Raw genomic sequence first — 17,909 nt, 5'->3', positions numbered from 1 at the left:
CAAAAGATGACCAGTAAAGATAAAACCAAAATGTAAGCTAAGCGTAGCAGTCGGTGGATTAGTTCAAGACATTTCCAGTAGGAGACAGAAATAAGTCAATAACTTTATACGTTTGTGACTGTTTGTGGAGGGGTTATCCAACAACCTGCCAACAAGGAAGAACACTCAAATGCTAGTCACGAATATATTACACTAGTGCAGCTGAAATGTGTCATTTACAAAGGGTTTGTTGACCTTTACTTTTGCGTATCTAAGTGAACACAGTAACCGCACTACTTTGTTCGGAGGAGGCCCCCTGATCCTCGGGCCTACTGCCCAGAATTCTCTTCAGAACTCAGTTCGTTCCTTAGCTGGAGTTCTTGTTTCATTTCTGCCCAGTCTGAGAATATCAAAGGCCATCCAGTCTTGCTTATCTCATTCCTGTTATTCTTTGAATATCAGGTTTCAGTGCAGGCGGCAGAGTTTTGCTGTGCCTGTCCAATTTGTATCACATTTGATTCTAAAAATGTACAATCCATAAATATTAAAATACTCCCACGCATGCTTGTTCCCTGCCTATCTATCTAAAATTTTTCTATTAGAGCAGTTTTTATTCTTTCTAACCCAAAGAGGTTGGAAAGACTTATTAAGCATAAAGGATCAGGAATGTGTCGGGGGGCAAAATAACAAAGAATTTTACCGAAAGGGGTGAAATTTGGCAGTGAAAAAAAAACCCCATCAGGTTTCAGAATGGGACAAATTAGACTGGGGAGCTGCAGTGAAATAAGCGCCCCTCAAAAAATGACTCGGGCCCCGATGTTCTAAACGTACCGTTAAAATCCTGTGGGTCGCCGTAGTGCTGGTAAATTTTCCAATTTCAAAAAGATGAGCAATGCTGCAAAAAAAAAACTTTGCTTGCAAACGAGGTTCACGGAAATCCCATATGTTCAGTCATTGGGGAAGTGACGCATGCGCAGAATAGTCCACAGAAAGAAGCATAAAATTTGTACACGAAGCCAGGCAACGCATGAGCCATCAATCATAGCGTGCCTTATCGCGGCGTATCATGAGTGTACATCATAAGCATCTGTCAATGCCACAGCTGTGAGGGGAGGGGCGGAGAACTACCAGCAAACCATGCAGATGGAGAAGTGCTTTTTTCTACACTGCTTCTGCAGAACATATATGCTGCGCCTATAATTTTTTTTTGAACTTCACGCCTCTCGTGCAATCGGCATCCCCAGACCTGCTGGCATTTGTTTATTATTAATTTTATTATTTATATACCACTATACCACTTAAGCGGATAATGTAAGTAACACAAAGTAACTCCACGTAAAGTTATGTAAAGTTATGTACGTAAAGTTATGTAAAGTTATATACGAAAAGTTAAGTAAAGTTAGGTTTGCAAAGTTTGTAAAGTTATACAAATAATTGTATTGTCATCGCCTGGAAATGTCCAGCCATCTTCTAATGTAATCCGCTTAGAACCGCAAGGCACAAGCGGAATAGAAATCACTAATGTAATGTAATGTAATATCCTAAGTGGTTTTACATTCAGGTACTTTATCATATTTCCGTACCTGTTCCGGCGGGCTCAAACTAGAGAGTTGCGAGGGGACAGAAATCCCACCCGTCCCCGCCCATCCCCGCCGAATCCTCTCCATCCCAACCCATCTCCATAAAAAGCAGCAATTTCTTCTGACAGGATCATCAATTCCACAGTTTTCTTTTGTGTTTGCGCTGCTGTTTTCCTTGTGGAATCTCTTGGTGGAACCCTTTTTGTTTTCTGTTCAGGTAATTAACTTATAAACTCCCTCTTTTACTAAGGCTGACCGTGTCCATTATATTATTATGGACGAACCCTGCTTCCAAAGCCTTCCATCCCCGTGGAGTCCCGTTGGCTAGAGGGGGGGTCCCCGTGGAGGAGTCCCGTGGGTTAGGGAGGGATTCCTGTGGAACTCCCGCGGGACCTGCGGGATTCCCGCGATCCCTGTTCCCGTGCAGACCTCTAGCTCAAACTCTATCTAGTGTACCTGGGGTAATGAGGGGATTAAGTGACTTGCCCAGGGTCCACAAGGAGCAGCGAGGGATTTGAACCCACAACCTCAGGATGCTGAGGCTGCAGCTCTAACCATTGCGCCACATACTCCCCTTTTAATGAACGCATACGAGGTTCGCCTTTAAAGACATGCACTTTTAACTCATGTGTATATGGCACACCTCCATCAAATATGATAAATATATCTTCATCTCTCATGCAATCAGCTGCCCAGACCTGCCGGTGTACGCTTAACGCACTACCAGCACCTCCAGACTTGCCACTAATTTTGGAGCAATAAAGGTCAACACTTTATTTTGTGCATCACCAGGTAATGTCTGGGCCTGGCGTGCTCATTTTAATACTAATGACCTCGTTATACCACATTCACATAATATTATCAGAGGGTGCTATGAAGCACGGAAAAAGAACCCGCGAGCCATTATGGCCCAGATTCTCATCAAGACACCAAAAGTTAGGTGGCAGTAGGCGTCCTATCACTGCCTAATTTAATTGTTTTAATTGGCGCTAAACACAGTAATTGACCGAGTCGTTTAAAACCAATTAAAAAGTAATTTTTTTTTTTTTAAAAAAAAGGGCACCACTACACGGCCTCCGGGACCAGCACCTAGGTCCCTGGTGGCATGCGGCACATTACGATGCTGAAACCCAGAAGTGGGTGTGGTTGAAGCAGCGCCAGACTTCGGCGCCACTATGCGCCGATGGCCACGATTCTGACGGGATCCTAGGCACTCGAAACGTAGGCCTGTGAAACCCTGGCCTACATTTCTGGCACCTAGGGTCCCATCAAGCAGCGATTCTGCAAGCAGTACCCATCGGTAATTGGCACGCGGCAGGCACCCGTTTTGTAGGCGCCGCTTACAGAATCAGCCCCTATGTGCATCAGAAGCTAAAATATTTCAATACTAAACCGGCTGCAACTAGTTTAGTGTCGATCGTTAAAAGGCCCAGTAAGTTTAGAACATCGGGCCATCATAGAAACCTCGATTCAGTGAAATGCACATTAGAAAATTGCTTCATTCCAACTGCTTTGTCCTTGCTCTCTGCTCCTCTCATCATATCCCTATCCCCACCCTCCCTAAACTACCTGCCCATAGCAATCCCTTCAGCCACCAAATAACTTGTTTGGACAAGTTTGTGAGCCTTCGGGACAGCTAGGGAAATCCAAAGTACCATTTTTATTTATTTTATTTTAATGTATCTTAATCTATCTTCATTGTAAACCGCTTTGAACCTCACGGTATAGCGGTATATAAGAAATCAAATCAAATCAAGTTTCTGGAGGAAACGTCCAACGTCTGCTATTGAAACAGAAATAGGAAACACCACTGCTTGTCCCTGGATCATGTAGCATGGATTGAATTCTAGCCAGGTACTTGTGACCTGGACTGCCACTGTTGGAAGCAGAATACTGGACTGACGTACCGTCAGTCTGACCCTGTGTAGGCTATTTTTATGTCCCTCCAATTACTTCTATTTGCTCGGCCTCTCAAATACCGTCTCCACAGCTACTTCCCCATCTAGCCCTTCCCCCCCCCCCCCCAAGCTACCCCAACCTCTTTCTGCAATGCTCCAATCCTTCTGTGTGAATAAGCTTGCCCTGCCTGCTTCCACTATCACCGGCAACACAGCCCATGGATAAGATCCAGCCAGCTGGAAGTCAAAGGGAGGTGGAGTACTAGGATGCTGCTCTAATCACAGGAAGGGAAAGACCAGGGAGAAGCTCCTCTGCTGTACAAGTGAAGCAACTGGATTAGACTAAGCTGCGCTATGTTTATTTATTATTTATTTCATTTATATCCCGTCCTTCCAGGAGAACTCAGAACGGGTTACCAGTTTACATACCTATTAAAGTGTATTTATACAAGGTGATGGAAAACACGGCATGGCAGGACACTGACAGAGATGGTTAAACAATAAAAGTTTTACCACGGCATTGTTAATTAACATGACAAACATGGCGTGGTGAGACATTAGCACGACACAGATTGTATGACAAACATATGGGTCCTTTTACTAAAGTGCCACTAGCCGTTTTAACGCATGCTAAATATTAGCGTGCGCTAAACGCTAACGCATCCATAGACTGGCTCCCACCGCTTTCCGAGATTCACACTGGCTCCCAGTAGAAGAACGCATACAATACAAATTTTACTGCACCCTATTCAAAGCCCTAAATCAGGGGTAGGGAACTCCGGTCCTCGAGAGCCGTAATCCAGTCGGGTTTTCAGGATTTCCCCAATGAATATGCATTGAAAAGCAGTGCATGCAAATAGATCTCATGCATCCAGAGAATGGCCACCAGGATGGTCTCGGGACTCAAGGAGCTCCCATACGAGGAGCGGTTAGGGAAGTTGCAGCTCTACTCACTCGAGGAACGTAGAAAGAGGGGAGATATGATCGAGACATTCAAGTACCTCACAGGTCGCATCGAGGTGAAAGAGGATATCTTCTTTTTCAAGGGTCCCGCGGCAACAAGGGGGCATCAGTGGAAAATCAGGGGCGGGAAACTGCACGGTGACACTAGGAAGTTCTTCTTCACCGAAAGGGTGGTTGATCGCTGGAATAGTCTTCCACTTCAGGTTATTGAGGCCAGAAGCGTGCCAGATTTTAAGGCCAAATGGGACAAACATGTGGGATCTATCCGCAAAGATAGATAGGGAGGGTCATTGGAGTGTGCAGACTTGATGGGCCGTGGCCCTTATCTGCCGTCTATTTCTATGTTTCTATATTCATTGGGGAAATCCTGAAAACCCGACTGGATTACGGCTCTCGAGGACCGGAGTTCACTACCCCTGCCCTAAATGGAAACGGACCAAGCTATCTGAGCAACCACCTAAACAGGAAAAACACATCCAGACCAAGGAGAGCTCATTCACATTTCAGCCACCCCCCCCCCCCCAATCAAAGGCATACAAAGCAAAAAAATATACGACGGACTATTAGCCACCAGAGCAGCAAAACTAGACCGCCACCTCTCCAATCTGTTGACTATGACGCCCAACTACAAAACATTCCGGAAAGAACTTAAAATGTTTCTATTCAAGAAATTTGTCAAATGATCTAACTAAAGCTGATCGAGCCTCCACAGATCCCGACGCATTACTACATCTATTAACCAATTATTCTCCCTGGAAATGTCCAGGCCAACTCTTGTTGTAAACCGCCTAGAACTGAAAGGTATTGGAGGGATAGGAGACACCAATGTAATGTGAAATGGCTAACAAACCTTAGTAAAAGGGGGATAGTATTATTTATTTTAAAAAATTTCTATCCCGCTTATATCCCAAGTGGGTAACAAATGATACATACATAAAAGATAAACTGTACAAAAATTATCAATACATCAGCGAAAAATCATATCTTAAAATTCAGCGTCTAATATACCATTCATATGGGAATTCTCTGTCATCTATTATTTTAAAGTAATCAGGTAAAGAAAGCTCTCGCAAATAGGCTTGTCTTTAACAATTCTTTGAAGGATTTAAAATCTGCACATAGTATTAATATACTTTTCACTGCGTTCCAAAGTCTTGGGCCTGCTACAGATACAGCAGCCATACTTAGATTTTGGTAACATACATCCTGGTTTCTTTCCTCAATCAATTTCATCGTCAATTCAGATCGTAAATTTTGGTTTGAATGTATCTTCTCAATATTTGAATCAAATACCCTGATGCCACACCATAAAGCACATGGTGTATTATTGTCAAAATCTTGTACTCGATTCGAAATTCAATGGGCAACCAGTGTAATTTTTTAACACGGGAGTGATATGATCATATTTTGACACCCCAGTTATTAGTCTAGCAGCTATATTCTGTATTTCTTGCAGGGCATGAATTCTTGTCTTTTTAATGCCTCCAAATAGAGCATTACAAAAATCCAATTTACTGAAAACAAGACTTTGGACCACAAGCATAGTATGGCAAATACTGTTTGCCATGCTATGCTTGTATATATAATACTATGCTTGCCATGCTATGCTGTATATATAATACTATGTTATATATATATACACACATACAAGCTACATGAATCGACTGTTTTCATTCTAGGCAGTGCAAACGTAGGACAAGTTTTCTGTGATATTTCTACATTCCACATCCTATGGGAATTTTAAGCGATGTGTAAAAATCACACTCGTTTCATAAATTTGTATTGCAAAATGTTATATGACCCGCTTTGAGTGTGTCACTTTAGTGTTTTACTGTATGTCCCTGGTTATGCCCGGCTCTTCTATGTAATCTGCACTCAACTGGAGAGTTGTAGCAAGTTATGTTATGTGGGAATGGAGGAAAGAGCTCAGCAAAAGATACTGGGCTGACCTTAAGAGAGTCAGCGAGTGTCCTGTGGGGGAAGGGAAGAAAGGGTACCGAGAAAGAGTTAAGATATGGGAGGGATTTTCTGGAGGCTGAAAAATAAAGGAGCTGTCACTAACTGCATTATGTTGACTTATTCTCACTGTACATCACCTTGAGTGAACTGCTTCAAAAAGCAGTAAACAAATCCTAATATATATATATATATATATATATATATATATATATATATATATATATACACAGTACTCCCCCCCCCCCCATATTCGCGGGGGTTCCGTTCCTGGAACCCACGCAAATGCTGAAAAACCGTGAATACGGTTTTTAGCGGGGGAGATAGGAGAGGGCAGCCGGAGCGCCAGCGAGTGAAGGAAATCACTTGCGCTATCATTAGCGACGACATGAAGGCTGCCAATCAAGTGGAGAAGGCTTCGTCCAAGGCAAGACAAATGATGGGCTGTATCCGTAGGGGTTTTGTCAGCAGAAAACCTGAAGTCATAATGCCACTGTACAGATCCATGGTGAGACCTCATCTCGAATATTGTGTTCAATTCTGGAGACCACACTACCGAAAAGATGTGTTGAGAATTGAGTCGGTTCAGCGAATGGCTACCAAGATGGTCTTGGGGCTCAAGGATCTCACGTATGAAGAAAGGTTAAAAAAACTGCGAATGTACTCACTGGAGGAGCGAAGAGAGAGAGGGGACATGATTGAGACCTTTAAGTATATTACTGGGCGTATAGAGGTGAAAGATGATATCTTCAGTCTTACAGGGCCCTCGGTAACCAGAGGACACTCGCTAAAAATCAGGGGAGGGAAATTTCGAGGTGATGCTAGGAAGTACTTCTTCACCGAAAGGGTGGTCGATCATTGGAACGAGCTGCCTCAGCGGGTGATTGAGGCCAGCAGCGTGTTAGAATTCAAGAGAAAATGGGATATTCATGTGGGATCTCTAGGAGAGTAAGAATCAGGGAGTGAATCATTGGTATGGGCAGACTCGATGGGCTATGGCCCTTTTCTGCCGTCAATTTCTATGTTTCTATATTTCTATGCTCCGACCGCCTCTTCCTGCACTAAAGTCGGGCCTCACCAATCAGGAGCTGCTTTGACTCGCAGGAAGAGGCGGTCGGAGCTTACCGCGAGTGATTTCCTTCACTTGCCGGCGCTCTGGCTGCTCTCTCCTGCCCGGTCATTCGCGGCGGAAAATCCGTGAATAATAATAATAGAGAGCTGAGCTGCTGGAAGCAACTTTGCAATAGAGCTTTCCTTGGAAACTTGGGGCTGAAAAAAGTAGCCATGCAAATATACTTTTCAGTCTGGGGAATTTACCCAGGTAGCTAATAAGCTGAACAAATTCCCTTTTCAAAATTACTACCTCCCCTGCCCCCTCTCATTTTATCAGCTGGCATAAATTTAGCCCAATAGCTCTGCCAAATTTATAAAACAGCAGCACTTAGGGCTCCTTTTACTAAGGTGCGCTAGCGTTTTTAGCGCACGCTAACCACGCGATAATGAAAAATAGTAACGCACACTCTATGGAGGCATTAGAGTTTAGCGTGCACGGCATGGTAGCACGCGCTAAGCCTGCTAGCACACCTTAGTAAAAGGAGCCCTTAATGTATGTGATTGGCGTCAATAATTGGCAGTTACACATGTTACTGTTAAGGCACTTTTGCCTAATTTGCATCCCATCCGGTCTCGTGGTTTTGTCCACCTTCAGTTTCTCAAGTTAAACTGCTTTGATATATATTCAACCAAAGGTGAGGAATACAAATAAACCATAAACCAAACAAATCATAAGCTTCCTCTACTCGAGGTTGCGCAATTAGATGGGGAAACAAAGACAATGGAATCACACGGATGAAGCTTGTTTAACAGGTTTCGCAGTGTAAACACGCTCAAACTGGAATGCCATGATTCATTTACGCCAGGGGTAGGCAATGCCGGTCCTCGAGAGCCAGAGCCAGGTCAGGTTTTCAGGATATCCACAATGAATATGTATGAGATGGATTTGCATGCACTGCCTGCTTGAGATGCAAATCTCTCATATGTATATTCATTGTGGATATCCTGAAAACCTGACCCGTCTGTGGCTCTCGAGGACCGGAATTGCCTACCCCTGATTCACCCCAACCTAACTTGCACACCTCAATTACCTGCCAGATCTAGTAAGCTCTAAAGTTAGGTTTAATTTCCACTGAAAAGTTCAAAGCTGAAGTAGAAGTTTGAAAAAAAAGTACCCAATGTTATTTTTTACCTCTATTACCCCCCTCCTTTACAAAACCGCAATAGCGGTTATTAGCGCAGGGCACTGCGCTGCTCCCGACGCTCATAGGAACTCTTATGAGCGTAGGGAGCAGTACGGAGCATTCAGCGTGGCTCCCTGCGCTAATGACCGCTATCACGGTTTAGTAAAAGGGGGGGAATTAATTTGTAATAAATGTATAACTGGTAAAAATGTGTGGCGCGAGAGGAGAAGGGATTTTCATTAATGCTGATTTCATTTAATTACTTTTTTGGTTTCAAATTTCATTTTAGTGTACACTGTTATGTTAAGTGTGCACTAAGGGGCAAATTCTATGAACGGCGTCCCGATTGTAGGCGGCCTATTGCATTCGGGACACACGTTTAAAAAGACTAAAACATCTGGAGGCAGGCCACCTACGTTGCAGGCACCTCTGCGAGCCTACAGAAGCACGTGGGTCCGCCTAAGGCTAGGCGTGGGCATGGCTTTGCCCGGAAGAGGCCTTAGGTAACCTTAGGCGGCTCTATGCACCTTCCTAGGCCTACGGTAGGCTTACTAATCCTTCAAAATATCACAATCTGCTTACTATGCCTTGCTCGTCGATTTGATCATTTGTCCCCTCTGTTCCTATAACTTTACTGGCTTCCAGTGTGATAATATGTGATGACCTTAAGGTGGCCAAACAGGATGAAAAGATGACGGCCAAAGCTAGAAGGATGCTAGGTTGCATAAGGGAGAGGTATGGCCAGTAGGAAAAAGGAGGTATTTGCTCCCCTTTATAAGACTCTGGTGAGGCTTCATTTAAAATATTGTGTACAATTCTGGAGGCCGCACCTGCAAAAAGATATAAACAGGAAGGAGTCGGTCCAGGGGAAGGCTACCAAAATAGTTGGTGGTCTTCGTGGGGACAGACTTAAAGATCTCAACATGCATGCTTTGGAAGAAAGGGGAGATATGATAGAGCCATTTAAATACTTACACGATGTAAATGCACACGGGTCGAGTCTCTTTCATTTGAAAGGAAGCTCCAAAATGAAAGGGCATTGGATGAAGTTAAGAAGTGATAGGCTCAGGAGTAGTCTAAGGAAACACTTTTTTACAGAAAGGGTGGTAGATGCGTGGAACAGTCTCCCAGTAGACGTGGTGGAGACAAAGACTGTGTCTGAATTCAAGAAAGTGTGGGACAGGCACGAGAGATCTCTTAGGGAGATGAGGAGATAGTGGATGCTGCAGATGGGTAGACTGGATGGGCCATTTGGCCTTTATCTGCCGTCATGTTTTTGTTTCTATACTGTGAAGAACAAATTGCTCTTCAAACTGTTCCATGTACATGTATAAACAAGCAATTGAGGGTGCCACAGCTGCCCCCATCAGAGTGCCTTTCATCTGCAGGCAGCATAAAAACTGTCAGAAGAGGCCCAGAGAAGAGAAGTCCTCCCTGTTATGTCTCCAGAACAGCAGTATAAGCTGCAGAAGCTCCATCTAGGCTATGATTATTTATTCTGTATTTGATGGAGGTTCTGGCTAACCTACTGAAGAGGGCTTTAAACTAGAATCATTGGGACAGGGTGGTCAAAGCCCTCAGGTGAGTATAAAGTCCTCAGCTCTATCTTATGCCTACAAGTGTTTTGGACATTTCAGTTTCTTCATCACTGTTGACTACTTATATTGGTTCCTCAATCCCAACGGACCCATGAGGCAGGCGTCTTTACGCCAAAACACGGACCATGTCAGGTCCCAGAATAAAATGTCTATTCCTGAATCTGGATGGTCGTCGGTGCTTTTTCTTGTTTCTTTGTGCATTTTGTACTTCGACTCTCTCCTACACTTTGCCTAATTTTGAGCACCATCTCTTGAATTCAGCCTTCTGTGTCTATTGGGAAAATATAGAACCACAAGTGTGTGTAATGCAGGCAACTGAAGGTAAAGCACCTTGCTGTAAGACACACGCAGTGACAGTTGAGGAAGCAGGACCTGAACAGCAATGTTCAGCTCATGCCTCTACCCCACAAGGCTACAAATGCAGCCTCAGAATTAAAAGTACATTGCGAGGGGTCATAAACAGGGGAAAATATAATTGGGTATACACTTCTCCCTCGTTATTCGCGGGGGATACGGGCAGAGCCGGACCGCGAATGGTGAAAAAGCGCGATTATCCGGCTCTGACCCACCCCCACTTCCCTGCCGCCTTCCCGGCCTTACCTGGTGGTCTAGAGGGCTTTCGGGGCAGGAGCGATCTTCCTACGCTCCTGCCCCGTGCAGATCGCCATGAGGAAATGGCTGCTGTGAGTTCCCGTAATCTCTCGAGACTACGTCGGGAACTCCCTACAGCCATTTCCTCATGGCGATCTGCACGGGGCAGGAGCGTAGGAAAATCGCTTCTGCCCCGAAAGCCCGCTAGACCACCAGGTAAGGCCAGGAAGGCGGCAGGGAGGTAAAAAATATGTTTTTTTTTATTTTCCCCCTCCCCAGAAAAAAAAATTGCGATTATGTGAAATCGCGAGTGCAGAAACCGCGAATGGGGAGGGGGAAGTGTAACTGGGTTTCAGAAGGCGTGTATGATTGGGCATAAATGTGTTATGCAATTTTGGTTACAGAAATAATCTCCAAGCTTCTGGCATTGGAGGAACCAGTTGCATCGTTTACTTTTATTTGAAATTTGGGAGGTTCGGCGTTCGTCTAGAATAACTCGTCTTTTATGGAAGTTTGGGATCCTTATATTCAAAACTTTTCACCTAGAGCAAGAAGTTTAATTCTCAATGATTTACATTGAAGCTAAGGTTGTCTAAATTATATTCCAGATCTTTATTTTATTTTTGTCAACTTTCATCTGGGGAGGGGGATTTGATTATGGGATGGAGGGGAAGATAATGAGTGTATGGACAGGGGGGATTATGGTTAATTATATAAATTGTTTAGAGAATTGATAGATTTTTATTTATTATATGTATTAGAATTTTAACATTTGTGTTATTTGTATTTTTACTTTAATAAAATGTTTGAACATAATTTAAAATAAAAGAATGAGGGGGGTGTAGAAAGGAATGGATTAGGTTATATGGAAATTTAATTTGGAGGAAATGTATAAATATGTATGTATGGAAATATTATTATTGTGAATATATTTGTAATGAATATTTCTTTGTATTTTTACTTGATTCCTTCAATAAAATGTTATAAAGTAATTGAGTAGTTGCTACTGAAGGCTTAACCCTTTAATTGGCAGATAGCAAAACGGCTGCTTTACGTTAACTTGATGTTGAACGAGAGCCACAGTGTCAAGTAAACAGGCATTTGGAGATGCAGATCTCCCATAAGAGCCAGAAAAGACACGCGTCGCTTCCGAGCAACAAGGCCAAATAAAGGGTTAATGAGCCAGTGCTGGTTTTCAGCGAGTTGAAAGCTGAAAAGACCAGGGTGAAACATTTATTGCTCTGTGTCGGATACGCCTGTGATGTAGTGACCCTGCGCTCACTGCACTTGCTGTTAACGCTGGCTGCACTCGGCATCTTTCTTCACTTCCTTCCTGACCTCACCACTCCTTCTTACTGTATGACGAACATTCCCCCTGTGTGCAGTAATGTCAATCGGTATGCAAAACTTATTTACAGTCCAAGTCAACACATTAATAGTCAAGGCTTACCCAAAAGTATCAGACACTCTAGATCAGTGGAGGACCACTAGACCAGTCGGGTTTTCAGGATAGCCCTAATGAATATGAATGAGAGAGATTTGCATGTAATGGAGGTGCCAGGCATGCAAATCTGCTCCATGCATATTAATTGGGGCTATCCTGAAAACCTGATGGTCCTCTAGGACAGGGTTGGGAACCACTGCTCTAGATCAGGGTTAGGTAACCACAGTCCTCGAGGGCCACAACCCAGTCGGGTTTTCACGATGTCCACAATGAATATGCACGAGATCTATTTGCATACATGCAAATCAATCTCATTGCAGTGTCATTGTGGACATCTTGAAAACCCAAATGGGTTGTGGCCCTCAAGGTAGGGTTACTGTGGCCTACGTTCACTAAGCTCACCTGTGCTGGGCGATCCGTGGCCGAGTCTTCCCGGGCGACCGATTCACAAAGCGTCTTCATGCAAATTGCAGCGATCGGAGGCACGCCCCACAGCGACCCCCACGGATCGCCGCAGAGCAACCCAGACGCATGCGCAGACCATCTTCTTAGCCTGTAGATGCGGTCCACGCATGCACCAGCTCTCCACACAACAAGCAAGGTCAAAACAAAGGCGGGGGGGCTGGAACAGAGCACGCTTTGCTAACAGAACACGCTGCAGGGGAATAAACATAAGAACATAAGCAGTGCCTCCGCCGGGTCAGACCATAGGTCCATCCTGCCCAGCAGTCCGCTCTCGCGGCGGCCCAAACAGGTCACGACCTGTCTGAATCACCAGAAGGGGCCCCCTTGCCACCTTGGTTTCCCATTGAAGTCCTATTTTCCCATCGAAGTCCTAATCCTCCGGTCTTGCACATTCACGACTTGGTTGGGTTTCCATACTTATTACCTGGTTAGTTTTCTATACGTGTATTACATCCCAGCACCTCTCTCAGTATCCCACGATCCCTTTATCCCTCAGGAATCCGTCCAATCCCTGTTTGAATCCCTGTACTGTACTCTGCCTGATCACTTCCTCCGGTAGCGCATTCCAAGTGTCCACGACCCTTTGGGTGAAAAAAAACTTCCTTGCATTTGTTTTGAACCTATCTCCCTTCAGTTTCTCCGAATGCCCCCTCGTACCTGTTGTCCCCTTCAGTCTGAAGAATCTGTCCTTATCCACCCTCTCTATGCCCCTCATGATCTTGAAGGTCTCTATCATATCTCCCCTGAGCCTCCTCTTTTCCAGAGAGAAGAGCCCCAGCCTATCCAACCTCTCGGCGTATGGGCAGTGTTCCAGCCCTTTTACCAGTTTCGTTGCTCTCCTTTGGACTCTCTCAAGTACCGCCATGTCCTTCTTGAGGTGTGGCGACCAATACTGAACGCAGTATTCCAGATGTGGACGCACCATCGCTCGATACAATGGCATGATGACTTCCCGCATCCTGGTTGTTATGCCCCTCTTTATGATGCCCAGCATCCTGTTGGCTTTTTTCGAGGCTGCTGCGCACTGTGCAGATGGCTTCAGTGATGCATCCACCAGCACACCCAAGTCTCTCTCAAGTCTGCTGTCTCCCAACAATGCCCCCCCCAATTTGTAGTTGAACAACGGGTTCTTTTTCCCTATATGCATGACCTTGCATTTTTCCACGTTAAAGCGCATTTGCCATTTGTTTGCCCAGAAACGCACCGATGAAGGTTGCCGGTTACTCGCGAGCCCGTGTTTTTAACTCACGGGTTTAAAGCGGGGCTGCACTACGGCATGTTCTGTTCCACCGTAGTGCAGCCCCGCTTTAAACCCGTGGGTTAAAACCACGGGCTCGAAGGGCGACAGAGAGCAGGGCTTTTGCACAAGGAAGATGTTTGATTTCAGGGCTGCAGAGAGCAGTGCAGTCGGAAAGGACGCGAGTGACTGGTCCTCAGCAGTCGCTTCTTTTTTTGATCGGCCCAGCCCAGTCGGTGTTCCTGATTTTTAGTGAATCGCTGCCTTCCTACTTTTGCATGCCATTTCCTCTCATTTGCATGCGCAGATCGGGAGGAAGGTTAGTGAATTGGGTCGGGGTCACAAACTGATCGGGACACGATCGGCAAGCTTAGTGAATCTAGGCCTGTGTGGCTCCAGAGGAAGGAGGACGGATTGAGATATCCAGGTTTTACTTCCATTGCTTTCAGTGAAGTAAAACCCGGATATCTCAGTCCATCCTCCTTTTTCTGGAGCCATATGGTAACCCTACCTCAAGGATCGTGGTTGTCCACTCCTGTCTTAGGTGAACCTTCATCCTGCTTTCCCCCAACCTTGGGTGGATCAAGGCTCTTTGCCCCCCCCATTTACATCCAGAAACTCCCCAAATCCCCACCCCATACTCCAGCATCTATCTCTCTCCCTTCTACTCCCCCCCTTCAGTATCCCCCTTCCCTCATTTCAGCAGCTTCCCTTCCCTATCTTCTCTGAGGCAATACCGATGAAAGATTATCACAGCTAATGCTGGACCTTGAGCATCCATACATCCCACTGGGTCCTGTCTCTTCTGAAACAGGAAATTCTGAGGGCCACCAGGCCTTTGGTATGTGCAGGTGTGCAAGGCCCTACGTTCCCTAGGCACACTGCTGCCTCCCAAATTGTGTAGCTCTAGGCCACTGTTTCTCAACTCGGTCCTGGAGTACCCACTTGCCAGTCAGGTTTTCAGGATATCCACAATGAATATGCATGAAAGAAATTTGCACATAATGGAGGCAGTGTATGCAAATCAAGTTCATACATATTCATTGTGGATATCCTGAAAACTTGACTAGCAAGGGGGGTACTCCAGGACCGAGTTGAGAAGCACTGTTCTAGGCTGTTGCCTACTCCGCCTAGTATTAGGCCACCCCTGAGAGTATTCCCGACACGTGAAGTACATTTACGTGCAGAAAGCTCAAGAGTTAATAGCAAAGACTTCTTGTTGTTTTCATCAATTTGTATGTTCAAAGACAATAAATACAAGTTGTGCAGAACACTGGATTTATGTTGTAACTGTTTTTACATTTCCTGATGATAAGCAAGACAGCTAGCCCCAGACCTCACAAACATCTTGAATCAGCTGACTGACAAGCTCAGCTGACTTTCAGAAGTGAAAGGGGGGTGGGGGGCCCCCTCTCTGCAAGGCTAGTGTTCCCAATTTGTTTATGGTCAAAATAGCATCTTACTTACAGTGAAAATGCCATTTGTCTTATTCACTCCTTTCATTCTCCTACATTTTTCATTGTCTCACCCACCAGCGCCTGGTTTTTTTTTGTGTTTTTTTTTTAGCAGAAGGTCAGGGGCCCAGCCTCCCCTCTCTGACTTCTCTGGAATAACTGCAGTTTCTGTGGCTGGTTCTCTGTTCAGGCGCTGTGATCAAAAAGATCCCAGCTGGGGAGGGGGGGGGGGGGGTGCGCACTATCTAAGACTAACTGCTCTGTTCTCACTTATGGTACAGGCTGAAGTTACTGTATGCCAGGCCTTGGCTCCAGCACCATGCACAGTCAAGATCACACTTTCCAAATCCAGTACTGCTACCAGTAAATGAACTGCTTCTGGTGGAAAGGTTTATATCTTAAAAGGAGAAAAAAAAAAAAAAGACACTGCTTTAAGCAAAACTTATATGCATAGTAATAAAAAAATGAAGTCAAGGTAGAATACAATATCGTTGGTTAAAAAGTATGGATTTTACATTGAAGCTTTGGTATATATTCATTGCATCACAATACCTAGTAATAAGTATCATCTTCCATTCAGGGGAGGGAAGGGGGGGGAAAGGGGGTGAAGGGGAGGGGAGTGGAGGGTATTAGATGTTTTGCAATGGGTCATTTGGAAATATATTTTGAAGGAATGATAAATATATGTATGAAAATATAATGTGAATCTAATTGAAATGAAAATCTATGTATATTATATTTCCTTCAATAAAATGTTTAAACTAAAAAGTATGTATTTTCTTTTGTTTCTTCAATAAAATGTTTAAACTAAAATGTAATTAAGGAACATGTGGCGAAAATTAATGTGTGTTGGGGGTGTGTTGGTTTTGGATTTTTTTTTTTTTTTTTTTAATCAAAGTGTGCATGCGCATTTAGGGCTCTAGAAAGCAGTGACTGCCGCAGGCTAGTGAATGAACCTCAGGGCGAGTCCTGTTTCTCAAGTGCTCCGCATACCAGCTTTATTTTTAGCTCCCGGAGAAATGTGGAGGAGGAAGCATTGAATGTGTAGGTGCGCTCGATTCCCCGGGGGGTGGGGCTGACCCACTTTACCACTGCAACCTTTGTCATACTCTTGCGGCACTGGCTGGATTTCACTTCAGCTGCGGAGTGATCCTTTTGTACTGGTTTAATAAAGAGAGAGAGAGAGAGATGGGACAATTTGATCATCCCAGCTTTAGGTCGCCTCTGGTTCTTGGGACACCTCCTGCCTAAAAAGTCATGAAAATACTGTACAACCCTTTCAGATTTGTAATGCTACGGCGGGTGCACTATAAAATTAAAAAAAAAAAAACCAAAATCTTCAAATTCATTGCAGTGTCACTCTAGCAACGTTGCAAACAAATGTTGCGGTCGGTGTGAAGGAATTAAATATATACCACAGAAAAATCTAAACTTACCATTTTAAGATATTTGCGTGCCAAGATTAGTTCAATTGTTCTGAAGAGAGAGAGAAAAAAAGTAAAGTCTAAACTAAACTAGTAACCCCGCTCTTTGAAATGACACTTGTCTTGGACGCTGCTCGCGCCGCCTCTTGGAAGGTGCCCGCGTGCAACGTGCTTGCTCCCCTGTCTGCGGGGTCCGCAGGGCTTCAGTGAGTCCTCGCGCCCACGCTGCGATCCCGCTCGCGGCACGCGCGGGCCTTAAAGCTGCAGCGGCGGCTTTCTGGGGCTCATCTGTTCTTGCTAAGGAAAGGGGGAGGGGAAAGGTGCGCTTGTGGCGTCCTGATTCTGACTTAAGGAAAAGTGAAAGTATGTGGTTAGAGATATAGGAAACAATTTCCCTCTTCAGAAGCCGTTCTCTTTCTAATTACTGCCGACCTGGAGTACCAGTAATCCGTTAATAAATGGCATTAGCAGCGGCAGTGCGGGCATGGGAGGGGGGGGAGGGGCAGGAGACGACACCTAAGGACAAACTAAGCCTCTTTTGACGGTTGTCTGTAACTCAGATTAAAGGGGGGGGGAGGTTATATTCTATAAACCTGTCAGTCCGCTCGGGATTTTAGGACATATGCATGAGATGCACAGAGAGGGGGCGTGGCCTAAAGGTTAGAGCCGGGGGGGGGGGGGAGGGGGGGGTTGCCAACCTCGGAAATCCGGCTCAAATCCTGCTGCTCTGTGTGCTTAACCCTCTAATTGCCTCGGGTACAAAATTAAGATTGGAAGCCCTCTAGACAGGGAAGTATTTTAGTGTGGCTGAACCTAATTGCACCTTGAAATGTACTGCTAGAAAAAAAAAAGGTGCCAGCTAAATGCAAACAAATAAATTCACCTAGTATGTACAAATTTATTTCATGCCTATTATTTAGGGAATAGCCTGCACACTAGAGCTGATTAGATTCTGAGAGGACTAGAAATTCCCTGCTGTGGTTCATTGGCGGCTCAGGAGCTGGAAACGGAAGTGAATGGCGGATTAGCGAGTAAACTCACCCGGATTCCACGCTGACGAGGAGCAAGTTAGCATGTCACCTC

The 17,909-nt window shown here is 44.9% G+C and overlaps 1 protein-coding gene across 1 annotated transcript in view; it reads right to left on the bottom strand.

Annotated features, from left to right (window-relative positions):
• ADD3 (adducin 3) overlaps window positions 1–16,857 on the bottom strand; it is a 380,040-nt gene extending 363,183 nt beyond the window's left edge. Inside the window, exon 1 of the mRNA XM_033942120.1 lies at window positions 16,839–16,857. The gene's annotated coding sequence lies outside the window, so the exon portion shown is untranslated. The remainder of the gene's footprint in view (window positions 1–16,838) is intronic.
• Between the last annotated feature and the right edge of the window lie 1,052 nt (window positions 16,858–17,909).

This window comes from Geotrypetes seraphini, chromosome 4 (assembly GCF_902459505.1).
Source record: "Geotrypetes seraphini chromosome 4, aGeoSer1.1, whole genome shotgun sequence".
NCBI classification, from domain to species: domain Eukaryota; kingdom Metazoa; phylum Chordata; class Amphibia; order Gymnophiona; family Dermophiidae; genus Geotrypetes; species Geotrypetes seraphini.
The sequence above is the reverse complement of the archived record's forward strand: the minus strand, read 5'-3'. Positions and strand labels throughout refer to the sequence as shown.